This window comes from Camelus ferus, chromosome 1 (assembly GCF_009834535.1).
Source record: "Camelus ferus isolate YT-003-E chromosome 1, BCGSAC_Cfer_1.0, whole genome shotgun sequence".
Taxonomy (NCBI): Eukaryota; Metazoa; Chordata; class Mammalia; order Artiodactyla; family Camelidae; genus Camelus; species Camelus ferus.
In genome coordinates, this window is record NC_045696.1 from 101,919,119 (window position 1) to 101,939,626 (window position 20,508).

The 20,508-nt window shown below is 38.8% G+C and overlaps 1 protein-coding gene across 4 annotated transcripts in view; it reads left to right on the forward strand.

The window, feature by feature from the left end:
* Nucleotides 1–20,508, forward strand: part of SLC9A9 (solute carrier family 9 member A9) — a 607,055-nt gene that overhangs the window by 82,321 nt on the left and 504,226 nt on the right. The gene's annotated exons all lie outside the window — the stretch shown is intronic.

Below are 20,508 nucleotides of genomic sequence, written 5' to 3' on the forward strand. Positions count from 1 at the left end.
GGGGCTTTATTCAGTGACTGGACCTTACATACAGCTGTGAACCGCTGAGAAGTCAACATGTGGCAGTTGTTTCTGCATCTGGTGCTGGCCTCTTGTCAGTAGAGTCGGCAAATGGTAAAGAAAGATGGTCTTAAGTGAGGGAGAGCAGGGAAAGACCGGCAGTTGCACTTTTCCCCCTCATCTCCGCCAACCTCAGTGACCTGGGTGGCCTTCAGGAAAACTGGCACCCTTCACCATGGTGAAGCTGGCACATGAAGCTGATTCTGAGAGCTCAAGGAGATCAGGCATTAACCGGTGGCTCTGTAGGTCCCAATGCTGCTTCATTTCATACACTTCTCTTGGCCAACCCTATCAGAACCAAATAGGGAAGGAAAGTGAAGCATAGTTCCAGCCTAGCCAAGTGGACCCTGTATGAAGCAACCATACATACTGTGTCTATGGATACTAATATTAGTTATAATAAAACAGCAAACAAACAACAACATTTACTACATGTTAGACACTTTTCTAAGCATTTTACATTTATTAACTCATTTTAACTCTCACCACAACTCTTTGAAGTAGGTATGATTATTAGCCTTATTTTACAAATGAGGAAACTGAGCCTTAAGAGCTTAATAGCTAGTAGGTGGCCATATACCTTGCAAGTGGCAAAGCCATCATTCAAACCCAGACAGTCTGGAAAGACTGCACTTTAAAAAATGTTGTCTCCCTAGATTAATGTATTTTAATACAATCTCAGTTAAAATCCTAATGGGTTGAATATGAAAATTTGTGAGACTGTTCTAAAGCGTATCTTAAAGACCAAACATGTGACTACATGCAGTAAAACTCCACAGCTGAAATAGCATATTTCATATGAAATAGAAAATCAAATATAGCCCCTAACAGAGCTTAATATACACACCCAGAAAAGAAGAACTAGAACTTGAAAAATGCATCCTTGCAAAACTGGCTTCTGGGGCGGAATCCAGTGAGACTGTCATCTTCCTGTGACTCACTGTGACTGTGACATTGAAAGAGGGGAGACAACATCAGTCACTTTCACACTTTCTCACCATCGTCCTGGCAAAGCTGCCAGACCAACCCCTTTTTCCTGTGTATTTGAGTACTGTCCTGGTCAGGGAGGTCCCATCAATTATTCAACCATTTTTAGGTAGTAAGTCCCTCCAGTCACATTCAGTCATAAAAGTAGGAGTGGCAAGGAGTAGAAAGTTCTGACAGGCAGAGGTGCTCTGGTATTGGCTTCTCCTGCCTGCAGGTGTTTAAAGCTGGCTCTTTATTGTGCAGTCGTTTTCTGGGGCTTACCCTCACTAGTCCTGCTGGATCCCTCCACTGCAGATCCCCTGAGGGGCAGAGTTTTTCCTATCCTGGTTCTTGCCTCCCACCTTAGCCTCTCCTAAATGCTGTTTTCCCTCTTTTTTCATAACTTCTTGGGCAATGTATAGGGTGACCTGGTTTGCCTGGGACTGAGGGGTTTCCCAGGATTTGAGACTTTTAGTGCTAAAACTAGGACAGTTGTGGACAACCAGGAGGATTGGTCACTGTAGACATTCCCATTTAAACAACACTTCTGTGCCACCATGCCTGTCTACATCTGGCCCCTGAAAAATAAGCACTTTTGATCCACTGTTATGTCCCAAACACAGTCTTGTGCTGCCATGGGGTCACTGGTAAGTGGCTTGAATCTTACTCTGGTCCCTTGTGTCCCCAGGTACCAAGAAACTACACACCAGGCTCTCAGAGTGGCCTCTTAAAAGCCCAAAACTGGGATTGAAGTGAAGGGGAAGAGTCCCCAGGTCCTCCCTTCAGAGTAAGTGTGGGACCTGCACTGACAACTCTCTAAAGAGCGCCCCCCCCCCCCAAGGCTTTTTCATTATCAATCCTTGTAAGCCTTTTTCTATGGTAGGAAAAGGGCCGCAACACTGGTGATTATCACTCCTTTGCAGTGCTGTTGAGGCACTGGAGTTTACGCACTACTTTGGAATGTGGGAGCACCTGCCACCCATTTTTCAGTCATGAGTTTTTAGGCCTCAGAAGAAAACTGTGACAAAAAGAATTAAAATTTTAATATCAAGTTTCATAAACCCATTAACCACAAAAAAAGAAAATTTCAGAATGACATTTAGAATGTCATTCTAAGTGAAGTAAGCCAGAAAGAGAAAGAAAAATACCATATGAGATCGCTTATATGTGGAATCTAAAAAACAAAAACAAAAACAAACAAACAAACAAACAAACAAAAACAAAGCGTAAATACAGGACAGAAATAGACTCATAGACAGAGAATACAGACTTGTGGTTACCAGGGGGGTGGAGGGTGGGAAGGGATAGACTGGGATTTCAAAATTGTAGAATAGATAAACAAGATTACACTGTATAGCACAGGGAAATATACACAAAATGTTACGATAACTCACAGAGAAAAAAATGTGACAATGAGTGTGTATATGTCCATGAATGACTGAAAAATTGTGCTGAACACTGGAATTTGACACAACATTGTAAAATGATTATAAATCAATAAAAAATGTTAAAAAAAAAAAGAAAATTTCAGGGTAAGAGAGGACTATGAAATATGAAAATAACTGATTTGATACTTGGAATTGTTGTTTCTGTACATCAAAAATTGTATACAAATTTAAAAATTAATAGACAAGTAAGAATGTGTTTCCAACAAAATAACAAATAAGAGGTTAATAAACATAACTATGTTTGAAAAAACCCACTTTTACAAATAATATTCTAGAGTCCACATCTCACCACCTGTACCTGGCCCCTCCCCTGTCCAAATCACTCTTACCAATTTTCCTGGACTGAAAGCATAGAGATTTAGGGTAATGAATGCCTCTGTTGTCTCCCAATGTTCTATTCACCACCATTGTCAGAATGATCCTTTAAAATGTGAACACATCATTGCTCTATCTGAATTTTCTTTATGGCTTTCCTTACATTTGAAAGTGAGATCCAAAGTCCTTACCTGCCATGGTGCAGAGGGCCTCATGCCGTCTGGTGCCGGCCACACTTCTGACCTGACTCACACCCTAGCCCTCTGTGAGAGCGGAAACTGTGTTTATTGCCATCACTCAACAGTGCTTACCACAGAGCACACACTCACTAAATTTTTGTTGAGTGAATGAATTAATGAGTGGACGACTAGAAGCAAAAAGACCAATGAAATGTGAAGAGTTTTTTTAAAAAAGGGTATTTTCATCTTTGGCTAGTTGCTAAGGGCACTCTCTTGTACTGCTTCAGGACATATACATTTAAACAATATTTTGGGGAAACAATTTGGAAATAAGAATGTAAAGTACATGAAGTTCATATCATTTTAGGATTTAGTAGTTTCAATTCTAGGAATCCAGAATATTCATACCAGTTGATTTAGGTAAAAAGAGTTTATTATAGCATTATTAATTATAATAAAAATTTTGAAATAATCTAAATGTCCAAAAATAGGGGGAAGTTTAATACATGTTTGTTTACTCACATGATGGAATATTATATAGGCATTAATTATAGTGATTTTCAGACAAGTTTTTACTTCTGTGTGATTGCTAAATAAAAGAACAAAATATAAAATTTTAGATTTCATATAATTATAATTAATAATGCATATGCATAAATTAAAAATTGGAGTAAATCATTACAATGTTAACTATGGTTAATTCTGGTTGGTGGGATAACTAGTGATTTAAATTTTTTTATACTTTGTTTAAATTTCAAATTTTATTAAGTTTAGAATCAGAAAAGCATATAAAATTTATTTTTAAAATCATTGTAGTGATAGAGAAACTACTGATCAATGAGTGCTGGTGGTCTTTAACATTTCCACAGGCAGGTGTGGGCCAGTGAATTGATGAATGTGATTCAAATGTACATAAAATTAAATTAATTTCCTACACAACAAGGCCAGAGAACCATGTAACAAGATTGCAGTTCACTCCTGTGGCTCAGATGTGCATAAAGAGGAACTTTGTTTTTTGTAACTGGTCTCATTTTAATCTACACCCTCTTATGCCTCTTATGATAGGACATATTTGATCTGTCAGATGAAGTTGTCTCCATCTCATATAGTTTAAAATAGTATATTTTGGGTAATTAGTCTTTGCTATTCTGTCTCTTTCTTCTCTGGTTAATATAAATCTGGGGGATGTGGTTCATGAGTTTGTTCTAGAAACATGTCATTTCATCCTTGCTGGACCTGGTTACAGTATCTCACTTTGTTTGGCCACTTGCCACATCTGCCAGAGTGTCTCTTGGCTCCTTAGTGACTGGAGTCCTGTTCCATCAACTATGGAAGTGAGGGTGGTCTCATTTGGTGTTTGGGGCAGTGTTTCCAACTAATGCTTATAACAACTAGTTTTTATTGAACACATACCATATGCAGGGGCATTGTTCTAACAACTTGAGGTGTACTAGCTTGTGTAATTCTCATCCCAGCTCTGTGAGATAGATACAGATAAGGAGACTGCAGAACAGAGTCAGTAAGTACTTTGCCCACAGTCTGTAACTGTCAAGGTCAGAATGACCATGGACCTTGCCACTGTCCCAGTTGTCAGGTTCCCTCACACTGTGGCCTTCTCATTTGACCCCAGATCTCCTTGGGACCCCTTCTGCAAGGTTCCAGAAACCCTTGACTGCTTTTCCACAGGAAAAGTTGGGCCCTATGAGGTTGTTCTCATACCTAGGTACAAGTCTGTACCTAGAATCCCCCACCATCGCTGCCTTACCTTGCCCAGGGTGAACTGGAGGCAGTAATGATAGGGTGGTAGTTTTCTCAGGGTCGTCATAGGGAAAGAAGGGAATTTGTCCCACTGTCTTCAATTTTCCAGGGCATGCCCTCCTGAGAACTTCTTCCCAGTTCTGTTCCTCTAGCCTCTGGACAAGATGTATCTTCTTCAGCTTTGTCTTTTTTCCTCCTTGTCTGATCTTCAAGCTTTAGATCTTAATGTGTGAAAACCCAGCTGTGAGATATTTGATAAAACCATTGAAAAGCCAGGTTATTAGGAGGAAAAAAAAAAAATCTTGCTAGGAAAAAAAGTTCAAAAAAGTCTTCTTAACTTCAGGTATTACCAGTTTGTTGCTTTTCTGGATTTGGCTTTATAATGAAGAGCTAAAGAAGGAAAAAAAAAAAAAAAAACACCTGAATTACACAGAAAGGACATTACCCTGCTCCTTATTTTATCTTCAACCCTGAAGGTCCATGCTAGCCTGGCCATCCCTACCTGGAAGCACCCCTTTGTGTCTTAGTCAATGGTCCCGCCTTTCCCATTCTGCAAACACACACTCAAGAGCTATTAATATCTAAGTTCTGCTATTCAGCATTTGGAAGGCTCTTGGGTTTCAAAGGACCCTTGTTGAACTCCATGCTACTGAAAGTAAAATCTTAAACATCAAAAGCTGACATTTTAGCTACAGTTCACTTGTGTGTCTCAAGTGAGAGTGGGAAAAAGAACTCAGAAAGGGATTTCATAGAAGGTCAGTGAGAGTATCAGAATTTTACCCAGAAGACCCTCTTCTTTCTAATATGAATGCTCTCATTGCACAAAGGGAATGCTGTGCTACCTTTACAGGAATATACTTGCAGTTTAATATCTCTGTTGGAGTCATAAGGCTAATGATAACAAGTCTTAGTTGTTACCTTTCATTTTGTTCACATATCTAGATTTCAGGTTATGTTTTCCTCATGTAGGAATAATCAATATTCCCTTTTTATATCAAAGCATTTAGACTCACATTCTTAACTCTGTTCAACTTGTAAGACTCTGCTGCTTGCTTACAGTGGAAAAGAATAACTAGAAAAATTGCTTTTCACTGAGGATTTTTACGGAACTGAACTTGAATCCTCTCACCTGCTATGCAGCAAAGCCAATCTATCGACACCATGTTGTGGTAACACCAACGTTTATTGCAGGTGCCAAGCAAGGAATAAGGGTGGCTCATGCTCAAAAGACCCAAACTCCCTGATGGTTTTTTAGGGAAGCATTTTAAAGGTAAAATTTGTAGGGAGGACTGCAGGGTGTGTGCCTTTCTTCTGATTGGTTGATAATGAGGTAACAGAAACAAGAATCCGGAAACATGGATAGGCTTTTGTGCCTGGGAGGGACCCTCAGGGCCCTGCTTGCTTTCAGTATTATTACCATAATAATTTTAATCAAAACAATCTTGCCTGGAAGTTGAGTCAACAGACAATCCACACTCCTGTAATATTCATTTCTTTCCTGTTTTGAAGGGCTCAACTAAGGGGAGGAACTACCCTTCAAGAAATCTCATTGTGCCCTAGAGGCAAAGTTCTAGAGGTTGGAAGTTCATCTAAGTTAGTATTTAATGGTCTTCTCCCTTCTTCCTTTTTGAATATTGTCATGTACTTGACTACTTCTTTAAGTTACTAAAAGTAAATTCTCCTCTTATCATTGATTTGCTTAGACGCATTTTAACATTCTAATCATGAAATTAAAAAAACAAAAAAGCAAACACTTTAAAAGATATTTCTTCTCTGATTCCCATTATTATAAGGTCCTGCCCATCTAGGTTCTGTTTCTGTCTATGCCTCTTACCCCACACTGGGAGAGGCACTGAGGGCAGTCATGGCAGCTGTCTGCCAGTGCATGAGAGCCGGTTCAATGCAAAAAACCAAAATGATAATGATGTTGATGATGAAGTTTTAGCTTCATTGTCTGTAGGGCCAAGGATATAAGCAGATAGTTCAAAGGAAAGGAAATGTAAATGTCTATTAACTCACATGCACAGATGCTTAGCACCATTCATAGTGAGAGAAATGCATATTATCAGATATACCATTTTTCACCCCGTAGATTGACAAAGATCAGAAACTCTAATAACATGCTGTGTTAGGAAATACATTGGAAAATAGATCACCTTTGGTGCTGACATTTGGCAAAATCTAACAAAATTGCCAATGCATATAGTTGTTGACCCTTAAGTCCCACTTCCAATAAACTTATACTATAAACATACTCACGCAAATGCAAAGTGACAGATGTAGAAGTTTATTCCAGAGTTGTTTTTAATAGGTCTATAGGAAACAATTTTAAATGTTTATTAATAGGTCACTGGTTGCATAAATTATAGTACATCCCTGCAGTAGAAGACTAAGCAGCCTTTAAAAGACTGAGAAAATATACACAGATACATATGATCTCTAAATATAAGTTAAAAGAGCAAAATATTGGAGGCGGTTACCATTTGCAAAAAAATAATTAAAGGAGAGGGCTTTGTTTATGTACAGCACTTTCTTATAGCAGCAAAAAATAACTCTGGAAAGACTTATAAGAAACTGATAGCATTTGTTGCCCCCATAGAAGAGAACTGGAGGGCGTGACATTTTTCACTATATTTCTGTCTATCTACACACATACAAATACACACACACGTTATTTTTTGTTTGAATTTTGGACCATACAAATATATTGTCTATTTAAACCTTACATACACTTTTGTTTGTAAATAGTGAACACTTTTGCTTCTCAGTAACTGTGAGCTGTTTCTACTCACAACTTCTGACACCAAATGTGTGGTGTTTTCACCAGCACCGAGTTCTCCAATTCTCCAGCTGTCTACGGGATGTTCTACAATTCATTTTAATTCTGACACAGACCTCATAGGTAAAGGGCTTATTCCCAGAGAAGCCTGAAGACTGTCCCCACTTCAGACACAAGTTGCAAGTCTTAGACCACCCTACTTCTGATTAACCAGTTATAAATTGGGAGCGCCCATGACTCCCTCCTCAGGTTTGTTAATCTGCTATACCAGCTCACAGTACTCAGGAAAACACTTTACTTCCAATTATTGGTTTATTATACAGGGTACAACCCAGGAATTAACTCAGTCACTGGCCACTGGCCACTGGCCCCTTCCTATAGGTTAGGCAATGGTGCTGAAAGTTCCAACCCTGTAGTTGTGTGTGCCTAGGTCTTTCTGTCTTTCTGGCAACCAGCCCCATCCTGAAGCTATCTAGGGACCCTCAGGCAGCAGTCATCTCATTAGGATACAGAAGACACTCTATGGCTCCAGAGATTCTAAGGGTTTTAGGAGTTGTTTGCCAAGAACCGCGGACAAAGACCAAACATATATTTATTGCATCACAGTAACACATCACCTTACAGAGGATGTGGCAGATTATGTTTTCCAAAGATAGCTATATCAATATATCACACGTCACAAGCTCATCTTACAATATAATTCTGACACTCCCCTTGACTCTGGGTGGGCCTGGAACCACGTGGAGGTGACTATTTGAATTTCAAGGTTAAGTCATAAAAGGTGATATAGCTGTCCCAGACTTTCTTCCTCTCTGGGAATGCTTGCCCCTGGAGTCCAGTTACATTGTCGTGAGGAAGTCAGTAGCCCCACAGAAAGATTTTGTGTAGATGTTTCCACCCCAGCTCCAAATGAGGTCCAGGTACAGCCAGTATTAACTACCAGACTTGGGAGTAAGTGAGCCAGCCTTCAGACTCTTGCAGCCTTCAAGCCATCTCAGTTGGTGCTGACTGTAGCAGAGACAAATTGTCCCCTCCCAGCTCTGCCCAAATTGCAGATTTATAAGTAAAATAAATGATACATTGTTTTAGGCCACTAAGTTTTGGGATGGTTTATTGTTACACACCAATGAATGAATAACTAGAACAGAGGGGAAATTGTTAGAAGTTTTCGAGAAGACCTCTGGTGCACTTGCATGAAATAAAGGCAGGCATACAGCTTGGTGTTGGGCACAGCTAGAATCAGATTGGTCACTTTCACGATTTCCCCTCTCTTTGTCAATTTCTCCTCATCCATTGGTCATTGCTGCTTCTCTTTTCCTGGATATCATTTTCTTAGATCATCTAGCTTCGTTTACATGGTATGCTTTCCCAACTCCCAATTCACAGCTTGGCCCCTTAAAAATAACTAATCCTCTTTTCTCAGTTACAGGTTTCAATATCCTATGAACAACTTTGGACCGATCAAATGTGCCTAAAGGGAGGGTCCTATAACAACATTTGGCTTCTAGGGGCTCCACCAGAGAACTGGGGCTGTTTTCTGAGAAGAGAAAATTGCAAAATGAGTAGTCTTCTCTTTTGAGTTTGGGGGAGCTGTTAGGAAAATAATAAATTACTGTCTGTGTAAGTTTAAATCTCAGAATCTCAAGCAAAATGCAGCTCTAATTTTATGATAGAAATCAGTGGCAAATAGGATTAGCTTAACAGGAATTCTTCTAACAGTACCATCTTGGATACTTCAATAAAAGTCATCAAGATCAGTTGATTAGGGAGCTAGCAGGATGTTAATGGTAAATCAAAAGGGATATTGTGAAGGGCAAATTTATCCAACGTGGCTTTGTACTTAGACTAATTTTATGGAGCAGCAATACATTATAATTGTTAGGAACCTGGTCTCTGGAGTCAGACTGCTCTGCTAAATATGGCTCCACCACTGGTATCTTTATGACATTTGGCAAATAATTTCTCTGTGCCTCGATGTCCTCTCCTGGACATTGGCTATCATAACATTTCTTGCCATAATGGTTATCGTGGGTTTTAGTAAATTTCTTGCAAAGCACTAATAATAGTGTCTGGCACAAAATGAGTCCTCAGTGAATAATGACTCTTGCTTTTATATTCTGGACACCAGATTTGATATCCTATGGAATTTATAGATTAAGTCTTTTTCACTAGAATTTATAATCAAGTTAAATTAATAAAGTATGAGCAAATCCAGCCAAAAATTAGATGCTAATAGGAAACTCCTTTCTATTGCCCTTTGGTCCCTGTCTCCTGTCCATATTTGGAACTGGTGGAACATTATGAATATAGTAGTTTGGCACTCGTTATCCATTCTAACTTCCTCCACATGTGCCTGGAGTCATGCAGCGACTGGCATACTGAAACCTACCTTCCCTAAACTTCCACACAGCTGGTGTTCTGGGCACAGATTAGACTCTTTAATTGGATGCACTTATGCAGTCTTTAAGGTGGACATAAAATGAGCACTGCCATCTTCCTGTTGCTTTAGACCTTTCTACTGGCAAACATGGTTGTGACAATTCTGAGTTTTTCTGGAGAGGTCCTTCATTGGCTCTGTGTGTGTTGAAAGGCCACTGTGATGGGGAGGGCAGTGGCTGCAGCTTCCTGATCTCTGGGTCACAGGAGGTGGCAGTGGGTTTTGAGGTCAACCAATCCAAATGTCATCTCCTGAAGTCCCACATTTTTTAATGTGTCAGAGGTAGCAGCTCTCTTGGCAGGACTGTTATATAATTTGGTTGGGAGTCATTCCTCAAGCCCCTACAACACTTATGTAAGCTCCTAATTTCCTGCATTGTATCCTTTCAGTTCCTTTTCTTGCAGCCAAACTCTGACTGATTCAGACAGGGAGCCACAGAATTTGTCTTCTCCATGGCAGTCCTCAGTCAAGTGACTAATTTTTTCGACTTATTTAGTGTGACCTTGTTGAGCTTCTCTTTATAATGGAGGAAAGCTAGAAAAGGAGAGTGCAGGCTGAGGTGCTGGATTGCTGATAAAGGGTGATTCCTCAAAAAATGACAAACAGGTTCATTATGTGCACAGGCAAAGCCATTCCTCTGCTACAGCACTGTTATTGGGGTGCAGGGGGGGTCATGTAGTGAGAGAACCTAGAGTAATCCTCAGCATGATTACCCCCAAAAGAATTTTAGTTGATTTTACAAGTTATTGTTGGATATTTCCACTTTAGCAGAGTGATTCAGATCTGTTTTATCTCCTCTGCTATGCCACCTTGAAAAATTAACTTTTTAATGCCTGTCATTCTTCATCAACACTAGTATTAGGTTCCCCAAAGGTTCTCAGCTCCCTCCTTTCTTACTGTTTCCCTCCGCAGGGGATAGAAGGCCATACACTTACTGCCCTGTCTTCTCTTGCCCTAGCAGGGGTCATATGATCTAGTGAAACCCTGCCTGAGGTAGCTTCTAGAAAAGCTTTTGTTTTCTTTATATATATAAAAAAAGACATGGTTAATGGAGTGCCCTCCTTTCTTTCCTTCTATCTTAAAAATAAACGTGGTATCTGGAATGCTAGCAGCCATTTTGTGAACATGAGGTGACAAACCAATTCACCAAAGACGATAGAGGGAAAAAGACAGGAGTCAAGATCTCTGATGACACCATCAAGTCTCTGCATTTGCCCTGAACTTCTTACACCTGTACTTTTTCTTAAGTGAGAATAATAAACCTCTACTTGTTTAATTAAGTATTGGTAGGATATTGTAGTCCTTATAGTCTTATTTCTACATAATATGTCACTTATATCTCCTGGGGGTTTTGTGGGGACCCAACAAAATAACTGGTGTGAGAGTACTCTGAAAAAACTAATTTTAAAGTCTTATTTTAAAGGGAATCAGATGTTTTCTGAGTAGCTCAAGATAGAAGAAATTTCAGTGAAATGATAAATGATTGAAATAAATACACCACATATTCCTTTCAGCAACTCAGATGAAGGTTTGCTTCTCTCTTAAATTATTAACAACCCCATTTAGTACTTTCAAAGTGCTTTACTATCATTTGATATTTAATCCTCAGAATTTTCCTAGCAGATTGTAAAATCTCATTTTACAAGGGTCAAAATGAAAACAAGGTTTTTGAAAGACTTTCTCAGAGGTACATATGCCTGTGGCAGATTCAGAATTAAAAATCAAAGAATCTAACACTCCAGTGTGTAATTGGCTTTCTCATGTAAGTTTGATATGCAGGGCATGACACAGCCCAAGGAAGCTGTATGCCCTAAGCATTTTAAGTTTCACTTATATGTGTATTCTAAATGAAGTCCAGCTATCCATATATTTTATACTTTATATATGTGTGGATAAAATGCCTTTATGCACAACATTAGAAGAGGGCAATAAAGTAATATCTTCTACCAGTAGTGAACTTAAGTCCACTTACATGCTGCTATATACTGTATAATAGTTTTGTGTGCCCCCCAAATTCATATGTTATACTTAATCCCCAATGTAATGATATTTGGAGGTGGAGTCTTTGAGGGGTGATTAGGTCATGAGGGTGAAGCCCTCATGAATGAAATTAGTGCCCTAAAAAAAGAGACCCCAGAGAGCTCTTTAGTCTCTTCTACCATGTGAACACAAAAAGGTGGCAATTTTTGAACTAGAAGGAGGTTTCCCCATATATTGAATCTGCTGATACCTTGATCTTGAGCCTTCTAGCCTCCAGAGCTATGAGAAATAAATTTCAGTCTATTTGTTTATAAATCATTCAGTCTGTTTGTTTCAGCTGCTCAAATTAAGACACATGCTGAAAGCACCATCTAATCCTGGCATAAAAGAAGTGAGGTCAGATTACTTTGTTATTTTCCTGATGTACATCATTATAAGCATTAAAAAGGTAGTTATGTTGATACTGTAAGTTGGAAAAAAAAAAAACAGGGGCAAAATATGGGAGATATATAACTCCCTAAGAAGGAAGTAGATTCATGCTTAAAAAAGGAAGTAAGGAATAATTGGTGATCAAAGCCTCATTGAGAATTGTGCTGCTCAGAATTTCCCTCCACCTTCAGCCGAAGGAAATGCTCTGGCAATTTTAATCATGTTTTGTTCCATGAAAAGAAATTTGGCCTTTAATTAATGGTGTTATTTTCAAGAACAAATTTATGCATTTTAAACTCTTTTATACAAATTCTTAGTAAGATTTACATGATATGAGGTCAAAGAGAGGAAAAAGAAAAAAAGAGCTTAGACAGAAATACAAAAAGGCTTAAGTCTATATTATTACTATCTTTATTTTCACATCCAGAGATGGGTGGTATAGGCATTTCATATCCCAGCTCCACTACTTCCTGGTTGTGGGACTTTGGGCAAGTGACTCCCTCTGAACTTAACTTTCTCAAGTGGTAGATGGGCATAATGCTAGTACCTTCATGGGCTGGGTAAGTGGATTGTATGAAATGGTTATTGTAACAATAATGTTAGCAATTGTTACTATCTATAAAAACCGTGACACAGTAGGCACAATTGAAAAAGGGACTCTTAAGACAAATACTACAAAGTTACAGGACCTATGTCAAATACATTTTGTAAAATACTACGGGGCAGATTTTGAGCGGTCACAAAGAGCACCCTTTGGTCTAGTTCTGCCATTCTTAAGGGCAACAATGGTCACTGGATTGAAGAGGACACAGTGAATTTGAGGAATGAGGAGGGTGGTGGTCAGCAAAGAAACAGGGCTATTCCTGAATAGAAATCCACTGTAAATAGGAGAAAATTATCAAAAATTATTAAGGGATTATTACTTGTCACAACAAGGAGGGGATGGCTTCCCAGAACTGTACTTTCCAGAAGGCCTGAACAGTAGAACTCTGATAAGCCCTCTTGATTCTTGTTGAGGCTTATGAGTTTATGGGAATAGCACACACCCTGGGAGAAAGAATTCTGTAAGATATTTAGATCTCTGTCACCCGGTGATTTAAAGCCTGTTGTGTATGTACATTTTATTTGTTAACTACCTCTTCTGCAAAGGTTTTATAACAATTACAACAGGGGAGTGAGGTTACAATCTTGCCTTTTTTATGTAACATATTTTCAAGATGCAGTGGTGTTAGAATGGGGGAGAGATAGGAAAATGAAGCCAGAGAAAGCACAAACTTGAAACAGGAAGGATTAAACTAGGTAAACTCCAGGAAGAAATGTGAAGAGAACATAAATGTCAAGCCATACCTGGCTTCCAAATATTGTTACTGCCTGATGCACCCAGCACAGGACAGAGCCCTTCACCCTCAGGACGCCAAGTGTCCTCAGTGTCCCAAGAGCATCTCTTGTGTTTCCTGTCTGCCTCCCAGGTGGCGCAGCCTCTTCTGAGTAACTTGGGCTAAAATAGGGGAAATAAAATGAAATAAGGGTGAGGAAGAGAAGACAACAGGGAAAAGGGGGGAACTGAGGAAGAATACAGAAGAATGAGGGAAAATTAAGAAGAGAAAGAGATAGCAAAAAAAGGAAGAAAATTAGATAAAATATAGAGAAGAAAGAAAAGAAAGCTGAGAATGGGACAAGCATGGAATCACAAAGACGTCACTTAGAAGCTTGGACTGGAGTGTTGAGCTAGAACTGGGTACAAGAAGGGAGAGAGGGGACACTGTGTCCGGAGGGCATCGTGAGAGTAGAAGAGGTAGGAGAAAAGAAGGTTAGAGGAATAAGGAAACACTGTCATCCCAGATGTCTGGATTAATAATCATCTTTTATGTCTATTCTGTCAAAGCTCTTAGTGGCATTGTGGGCAGAATCACATCCAATATTATTTCAAAATAACGATGCCTTCTGTTGAAGCAGAGTCTATGAGGGGGAGGAGAATTAGATAAATGATGAAGAGATAAGGGGCCAGTCCTATGAGACACTGTGGGGAGACACTGATGCTGATCACTTGGGAATGGAAGTGATGCAATGCCTGTGAGAATGAGCAGGATGTTTATTACCTTTTTGCACAGTTAAAAAAGGAAAAAAAATGATGGCACTGGCAACACACAGTATTTTCTTAAAGAAGAACACATTGATATCTGATTTATCCATGACTGGGTTGATTGTCACCTTGAGGACTTGGCATGTGTGATATTATCTACATGTGATGTTATATACCAGTTATTTTACTATTTTTAAACCAGACTTTAGCACTTTTTTATTTGTATATTGGCTCCTTTTACTTTATGAATCATTTATTGCTCTATCAAATCATATGTCTAACAAGTTATCTCTTGGATCTGTTGTTCTCAAACTTTAGTTAGCAGCAGAACCATCTGGAAGGCTTGTTAAGTACTGATTTATGGGCTCTGTCCCATCAGTGTTTCTTATGCAGCGGTCTGGAGTGGAAGAATCTGCCTTTCTAACAAGTTCCTAGGTTAAGCTGATGCTACTGGTCCGGGTCTCACTTGAGAACCACAGGATCTGACACACAGTAGAGTGTTCCAACTGGGCACAAATGCTGTTACTGCTGAGATATTAAAATTGTATCTCCAAGGATGGAAGTTTTAGGGTTTAGAAAAACTGTTAGAAGCATCACTATAGACAATTATCAATTAGATTATTAAATCAATGGTAAAATCAAAGAGTTCTATGACATTTTTTCAGGAAAGCTTCTGAATTTGTGACTTTCTCTGATTAGATGATTCTCTTAAGTTCTGGTCTTCCCATTATAGTTTCCCCAATTTTAAAACCTCAAACTTAAGAGTTGTGAAGAAGTACACCCAAAACTAACACAATATTGTAAATCAGCTATACTTCAATTAAAAAAGAAGAGTTATGAAGGAAAATTTTTCCTCTTCTTCACCTAATCCCATCTTGGCCCAGAGAGGACATGTTCATTACTACTTTTCTCTTCTCAGAATAGTTCTGGTGAGAAAGCTTGTGCCTCTCCCTACATCTATTCTGGACTGCATGTGATACTCACTGGGCTATGTTGGTTGTGAGGACTGTGCCCATAAAAGAGAAGGGGGCCACCTTTATCTCTGTGACTCCCCTGAGCTCTCAGGTGCAAGGATGCTCACCTGCACTTCTGTGGGTGTGCATTAAGCCCACCTGGGGTAGTGCCCTTCCACAGGCATCAGTTCCTGCTGGAGACAGCGCACAGTGCAGACTGGTCCTTGCAGCTGGCTGGGTAAGTGGACACAGAGTCTTATCTGCAACCTGAACACAGTCCCAGTGTGAATGTGCAGATCCTAGATCTAAGAAAACTTCAGGTTGAAGTTGCATTCTCCAACATGCTTTAGCAGAAGTCCTGCTAAACCATTAATACAACTGGCTATCGGTTCTTTGTTTCATCAGTCAGCACTCTGGAGGGGAGAAAGAAAGAATTTTAGATCAAAAAGACCTCTAAAACATAGGCTGGAAAACAAGTATACACATAATATGGACACTTGGGCAGCAAAAGCTGACCTAGGGAGACAGAATCTCAGTGTGGGACTTGGTCGTCAGCTTGGGCTGGGACAGCTCGCAGTAGTTTGTAACATAGTCTTAGGCGGTACATCAGGCACAAGGATGCTCAGAAGCAGAGTTATGGTCAAGTGCCACCTCAAAATATGTGGCCTTCACTATGTGAGGCCTTTTTAGACATTTGTGGAAAGAATGATCATCACTTTCATAGTGTCTTTTTTCTCCACATAGTGCTTCTCAGCCGGATTCTCAGCTTCACGTGTGGCACAGGGCACTCATGTGTCCATTCTGACCTCCAGCTTGTTAGGATCAGGCTTCAGTGTCAGCTCTAGATCAGTTCCCAATTTCGATTTCTTTATCCTAATTTAAACTAATTAGGAGCCAAATAGTCTCTTGGACTCATGTCTCCTTTATAGAGTTCTGGGAATATCCAACCTCTGCCTCTGAGTTGTAAATTGGCTCTGAAATGGGTATGTTAGGAATTCTGCTTATGGGTGTGGACTTACCCCAATTATAACTTCAACCATGGAAGGGTTGTGCAACAGGCAAAGAGGAATATGGAATTTCTCCAGAGGAGCTATGTCACATTTTTAAGCTGGAGTAGAAGCAAAAACAAAACCATCTTCATTATGAAGCAAAGGGCAAGAGGAATAATTTCAAGATTTCCTTCCAGGACACTCTATTATTTGGAATTTGGTTTGCTTAGTGAAATATTGAGGAAAGAAAACTATTTGGAAAGAGATTTGATCTTGCAATCAAAACATCAGTGAGAAAAAGTGAAAGTAAAATGAAGGCATATGGCATTTAGAAAGAAGACAAAGATGGAGAATCTACTTACATTTGGAGAAAGGTTGAATTCTTGAAAAAAGATGAGACTAGGAAAAAAGGGAAATATTTCAGTTGTTAATCAAGGAGTTTGAGGAGCTTAAGAAATCAACTAAAGGAAAAGATATTTAGAGAGTTAACTGGATTAACTCTCCCAGTGAGAGCCCAGAGAGAGAATACTTTTGAAAGAGAACTTCCCTTCCATTCCCTTCCCTCCCCTTCCTTTTCTCCTTCTTCTTAAAAAAAAAAAAATTATTACAGAAATTTCCTAGTGTATACCAAAGAATAGAGAATAATATGATGATCTCCATGTGCTCATCTCTCAGCTCCAGCAGTTATCAACATATGATCATTCTCAATTCTTCTGTAACTCTCCATTCCTCCCCAAGCCCCTGATCACCTGCTGGATTATTTTAAAGTTAATTTCAGACACCATATAATTTCATCTGTATTATCTTAAAGACATAATGATTTAAAAAGCAAAATTTAACCACAATATTCTTTCACGTCTAAAAATATGAAAAATGACTCCTGGAGCTAATAAGCTATTGCACCAAATTTCCAGTATACAATGTTAATATACAAAACTTAATCACTTTCCTACATACAAACAATGAACAAGTGGAATTTGAAATACAAAATGCAATATCATTAACATTAGCACCTCAAAAAAGAGCCACTTAGGTATAAATCTAAAAAATATGTATAAGATCTATATGAAGAAAACTATAAGACTATGATGAATAATACCAAAGAAGAACTAAATAAATGGAGACATATTCCATGTTCATGAATGGCAAGACTCGATATTGTCAAGATGTCAGTTCTTTCCAATTTGATCTATAGATTTAATCAAAATCCCAGTAAGTTATTTAATGGATTAGACAAGCTCATTTTCTAAAGTTAATATGGAGAGGCAAAAGACCCAGAATAGCCAACACAATATTGAAGGAGAGAAACAAAATTGGAGAACTGACCCTACCCAACTTCAACACTTGGTATAAAACTTCAGTAATCAAGATGGTTTGTTATTGACAAAATATAGACAAATGGTTTAATAGAACAGAACAGAGAGCCCAGAAACAGTAACTCATTAATATAGTCAACTGATCTTTGACAAAGGAGCAAAAGCAATATAATAATATAATGGAGCAAAAATAGTTTCTTCAACAAATGGTTCTGGAGCAACAGGACATCCACATGCAAAAAAAAAAAAAAAAAAAGAAACTAGACACAGACCTTACAGCCGTCACAAAACTTAACTAAAAATGGGTAAAAGACCTGAATGTAAAACACAAAACTATAAAGCTCATAGAAAATTTAACATCGGAGAAAACGTAGATGACCTTGGGTATGATGATACCTTTTTAAATACAACACCAAAGGCACAATTCATGAAAGAAATAATTAATAAGCTAGATTTCATTAAAATAAAAAATTCCTGGCCTGTAGAAGACAATGTCCAGATAATGAGAAGATAAGTCACAAACTTGGAGAAAACAGTTGCAAAAATCACCTGATAAAGGACTGTTACCCAGAAATATACAAAGAACCCTCAAAATTTAACAATAAAAGAATGAACAACCCAACTAAAAATGGGGAAAAGATTTGAACAGAGTTCATCAGATAAGATATACAGATAATAATTAAGCATATAAAAAGATGCTCCACAACATATGTCATCAGGGAAATGCAAATTAAGACAACAATGGGATACTACTACACATTTCTTAGGATGGCCAAATGTGAGACACTGACACCACCAAATGTTAGGAGGATGTGTAATAAAAGGAACTCTCATTCATTGTTGGTGGGAATGAAAAATGGTACAGCCACTTTGGAAGCCATATTTTTGTTTTTTTTTTTGTTTTATGAAATGAAACATAATTTTACCATATCATCCAGCAATCCTGTTTCTTGGTATTTATTCAAAGGAGTTGAAAACTTGTGTCCACATGAAAACCTGCACATGGATGATTGGAGCATTTTTTATTCATAATTGTCAAAACTTGGAAGCACCAAGATGTCCTTCAGTAGGTGAATGAATAAACTGTGGTACATCTAGACAATGGAATACTTTTCAGTGCCAAAAGAAAATAAGCTATCAAGTCATGAAAAGACATGGAGGGACCTTAAATGCATATTACTAAGTGAAAGAAACCAATCTGAAAAGGCTACATACTGTATGATCCAACTATACAACATTCTGAAAAGGGGAAAACTATGGAGACAATAAAAAGATCAGTGGTTGCTAGTGAGGGGCAGGAGGGTGGGGAGGGGGAATTATGAATAGGCAGAGCACAGAAGATTTTTAGGGCACTGAAAATATTCTGTTTGATATTATAATGATGGATATATACCATTATACTTTTGTCCAAACCCATAGACTGCACAATACCATGAATGAACCTTAAGGTAAATTATGAACTTTGGGTGATTATGATATGTCAGCAAAGGTTCATACTTGGTAAAAAATATACCATTCTGATGAATGATGTTGATAATGAGGCAGCTGTGTATGTGTGTGGGCAAGCGGAATATGAGAAATCTCTGTACCTTCCTTTTCTTTTTAATTGAAGTATAGTCAGCTTATAATGTTGCATCAATTTCTGGTGTACAGCATAACGTTTCAGTCATCCATATACATACATATATTCCTTTTCATATTCGTTTTCACTATAGAATGTGACTTTATGATGTGGACACTTAGGAGATCAAAGAAATGAATTTTCTCAGGTCTTTGATTGCAGTAAATTTGCAATAAAATATGCTGCAGCCTGGAGTGGCAGTTCTCCATCATGCCCTCCCTGTCCTTGGCTCCAGAGCGCATACTTCTTTACAACTCTGAAGCCTTCATCCTGGGTTGTGGGGGAGGTTTCAGCCACTGTGGCCAGTCTGCACTTACCCTGCCTTATGAATTGCTGACAGAGACTGAACAAAATAAAAAGCCAATGAGTGACATTCTTCTCACAGTTGACCTTTCAATATGTTCAAGACAAAAGAGGGGACCAGTGAACTGAAACTTGTTATTTCTTTTTTCTTAACTTTTTTTTTTAAACTGAGATATAATTGACATGTATAATTCACAAAAAGGTGCTCTCTCCAAAAGAAAAGGGGTGATATGCTGTAGATAGAAGTCTAGGGACAAAGGGAGAGAAGAAGTAGAATTAGGCATCAAGATATTCACCTGGGACCCTCCTCACTCTGAGACTTTACCTGTGAGGCCATTGACCTTTGATGGCATAGGGATGATGTGGCTAGATCACAGGCACAATGCCAGATTTGCCTCCCTTCAGCTCTGCACAGCTTTGGGACTCTTCAGTGGAGAAATGCTTAAATAAAAAGTGGGATACAGTATGTGTTTGCTGGTCTCACAAGTGGCATCCAGTGCAAGTGCTAGGGGATTTCCCTCTTCTCTGGTCAGCACGGGTCAGGGGACCTTATTATGTATTCCTGCACTTCAAGGATGAACAATCCAGGGATAAGACCTCACCTGGGAAAACAGTGAGGTCTGTACCCATTTTCCCTCCTCAGAGCATGGCTGAAACACACTGTGTGGGTAGAAGGAAGTGATACTCATTCATGTACACAAGTTTCTTCATATGAGTTGTTTAATAAAATTATACAAGTCCTCTCATTTTCACTAGTTTTCAGTGACCTTTATTTCACCTTGCCAACATAATGGAGATCAGTGGAAAGAACATGGCCTTGGGGGTTATGTCCTAAGTTCAAGGTCCTTGGTCCCATACACTCAGAATCTGCAGAGGCTAAAGACAAAAACCA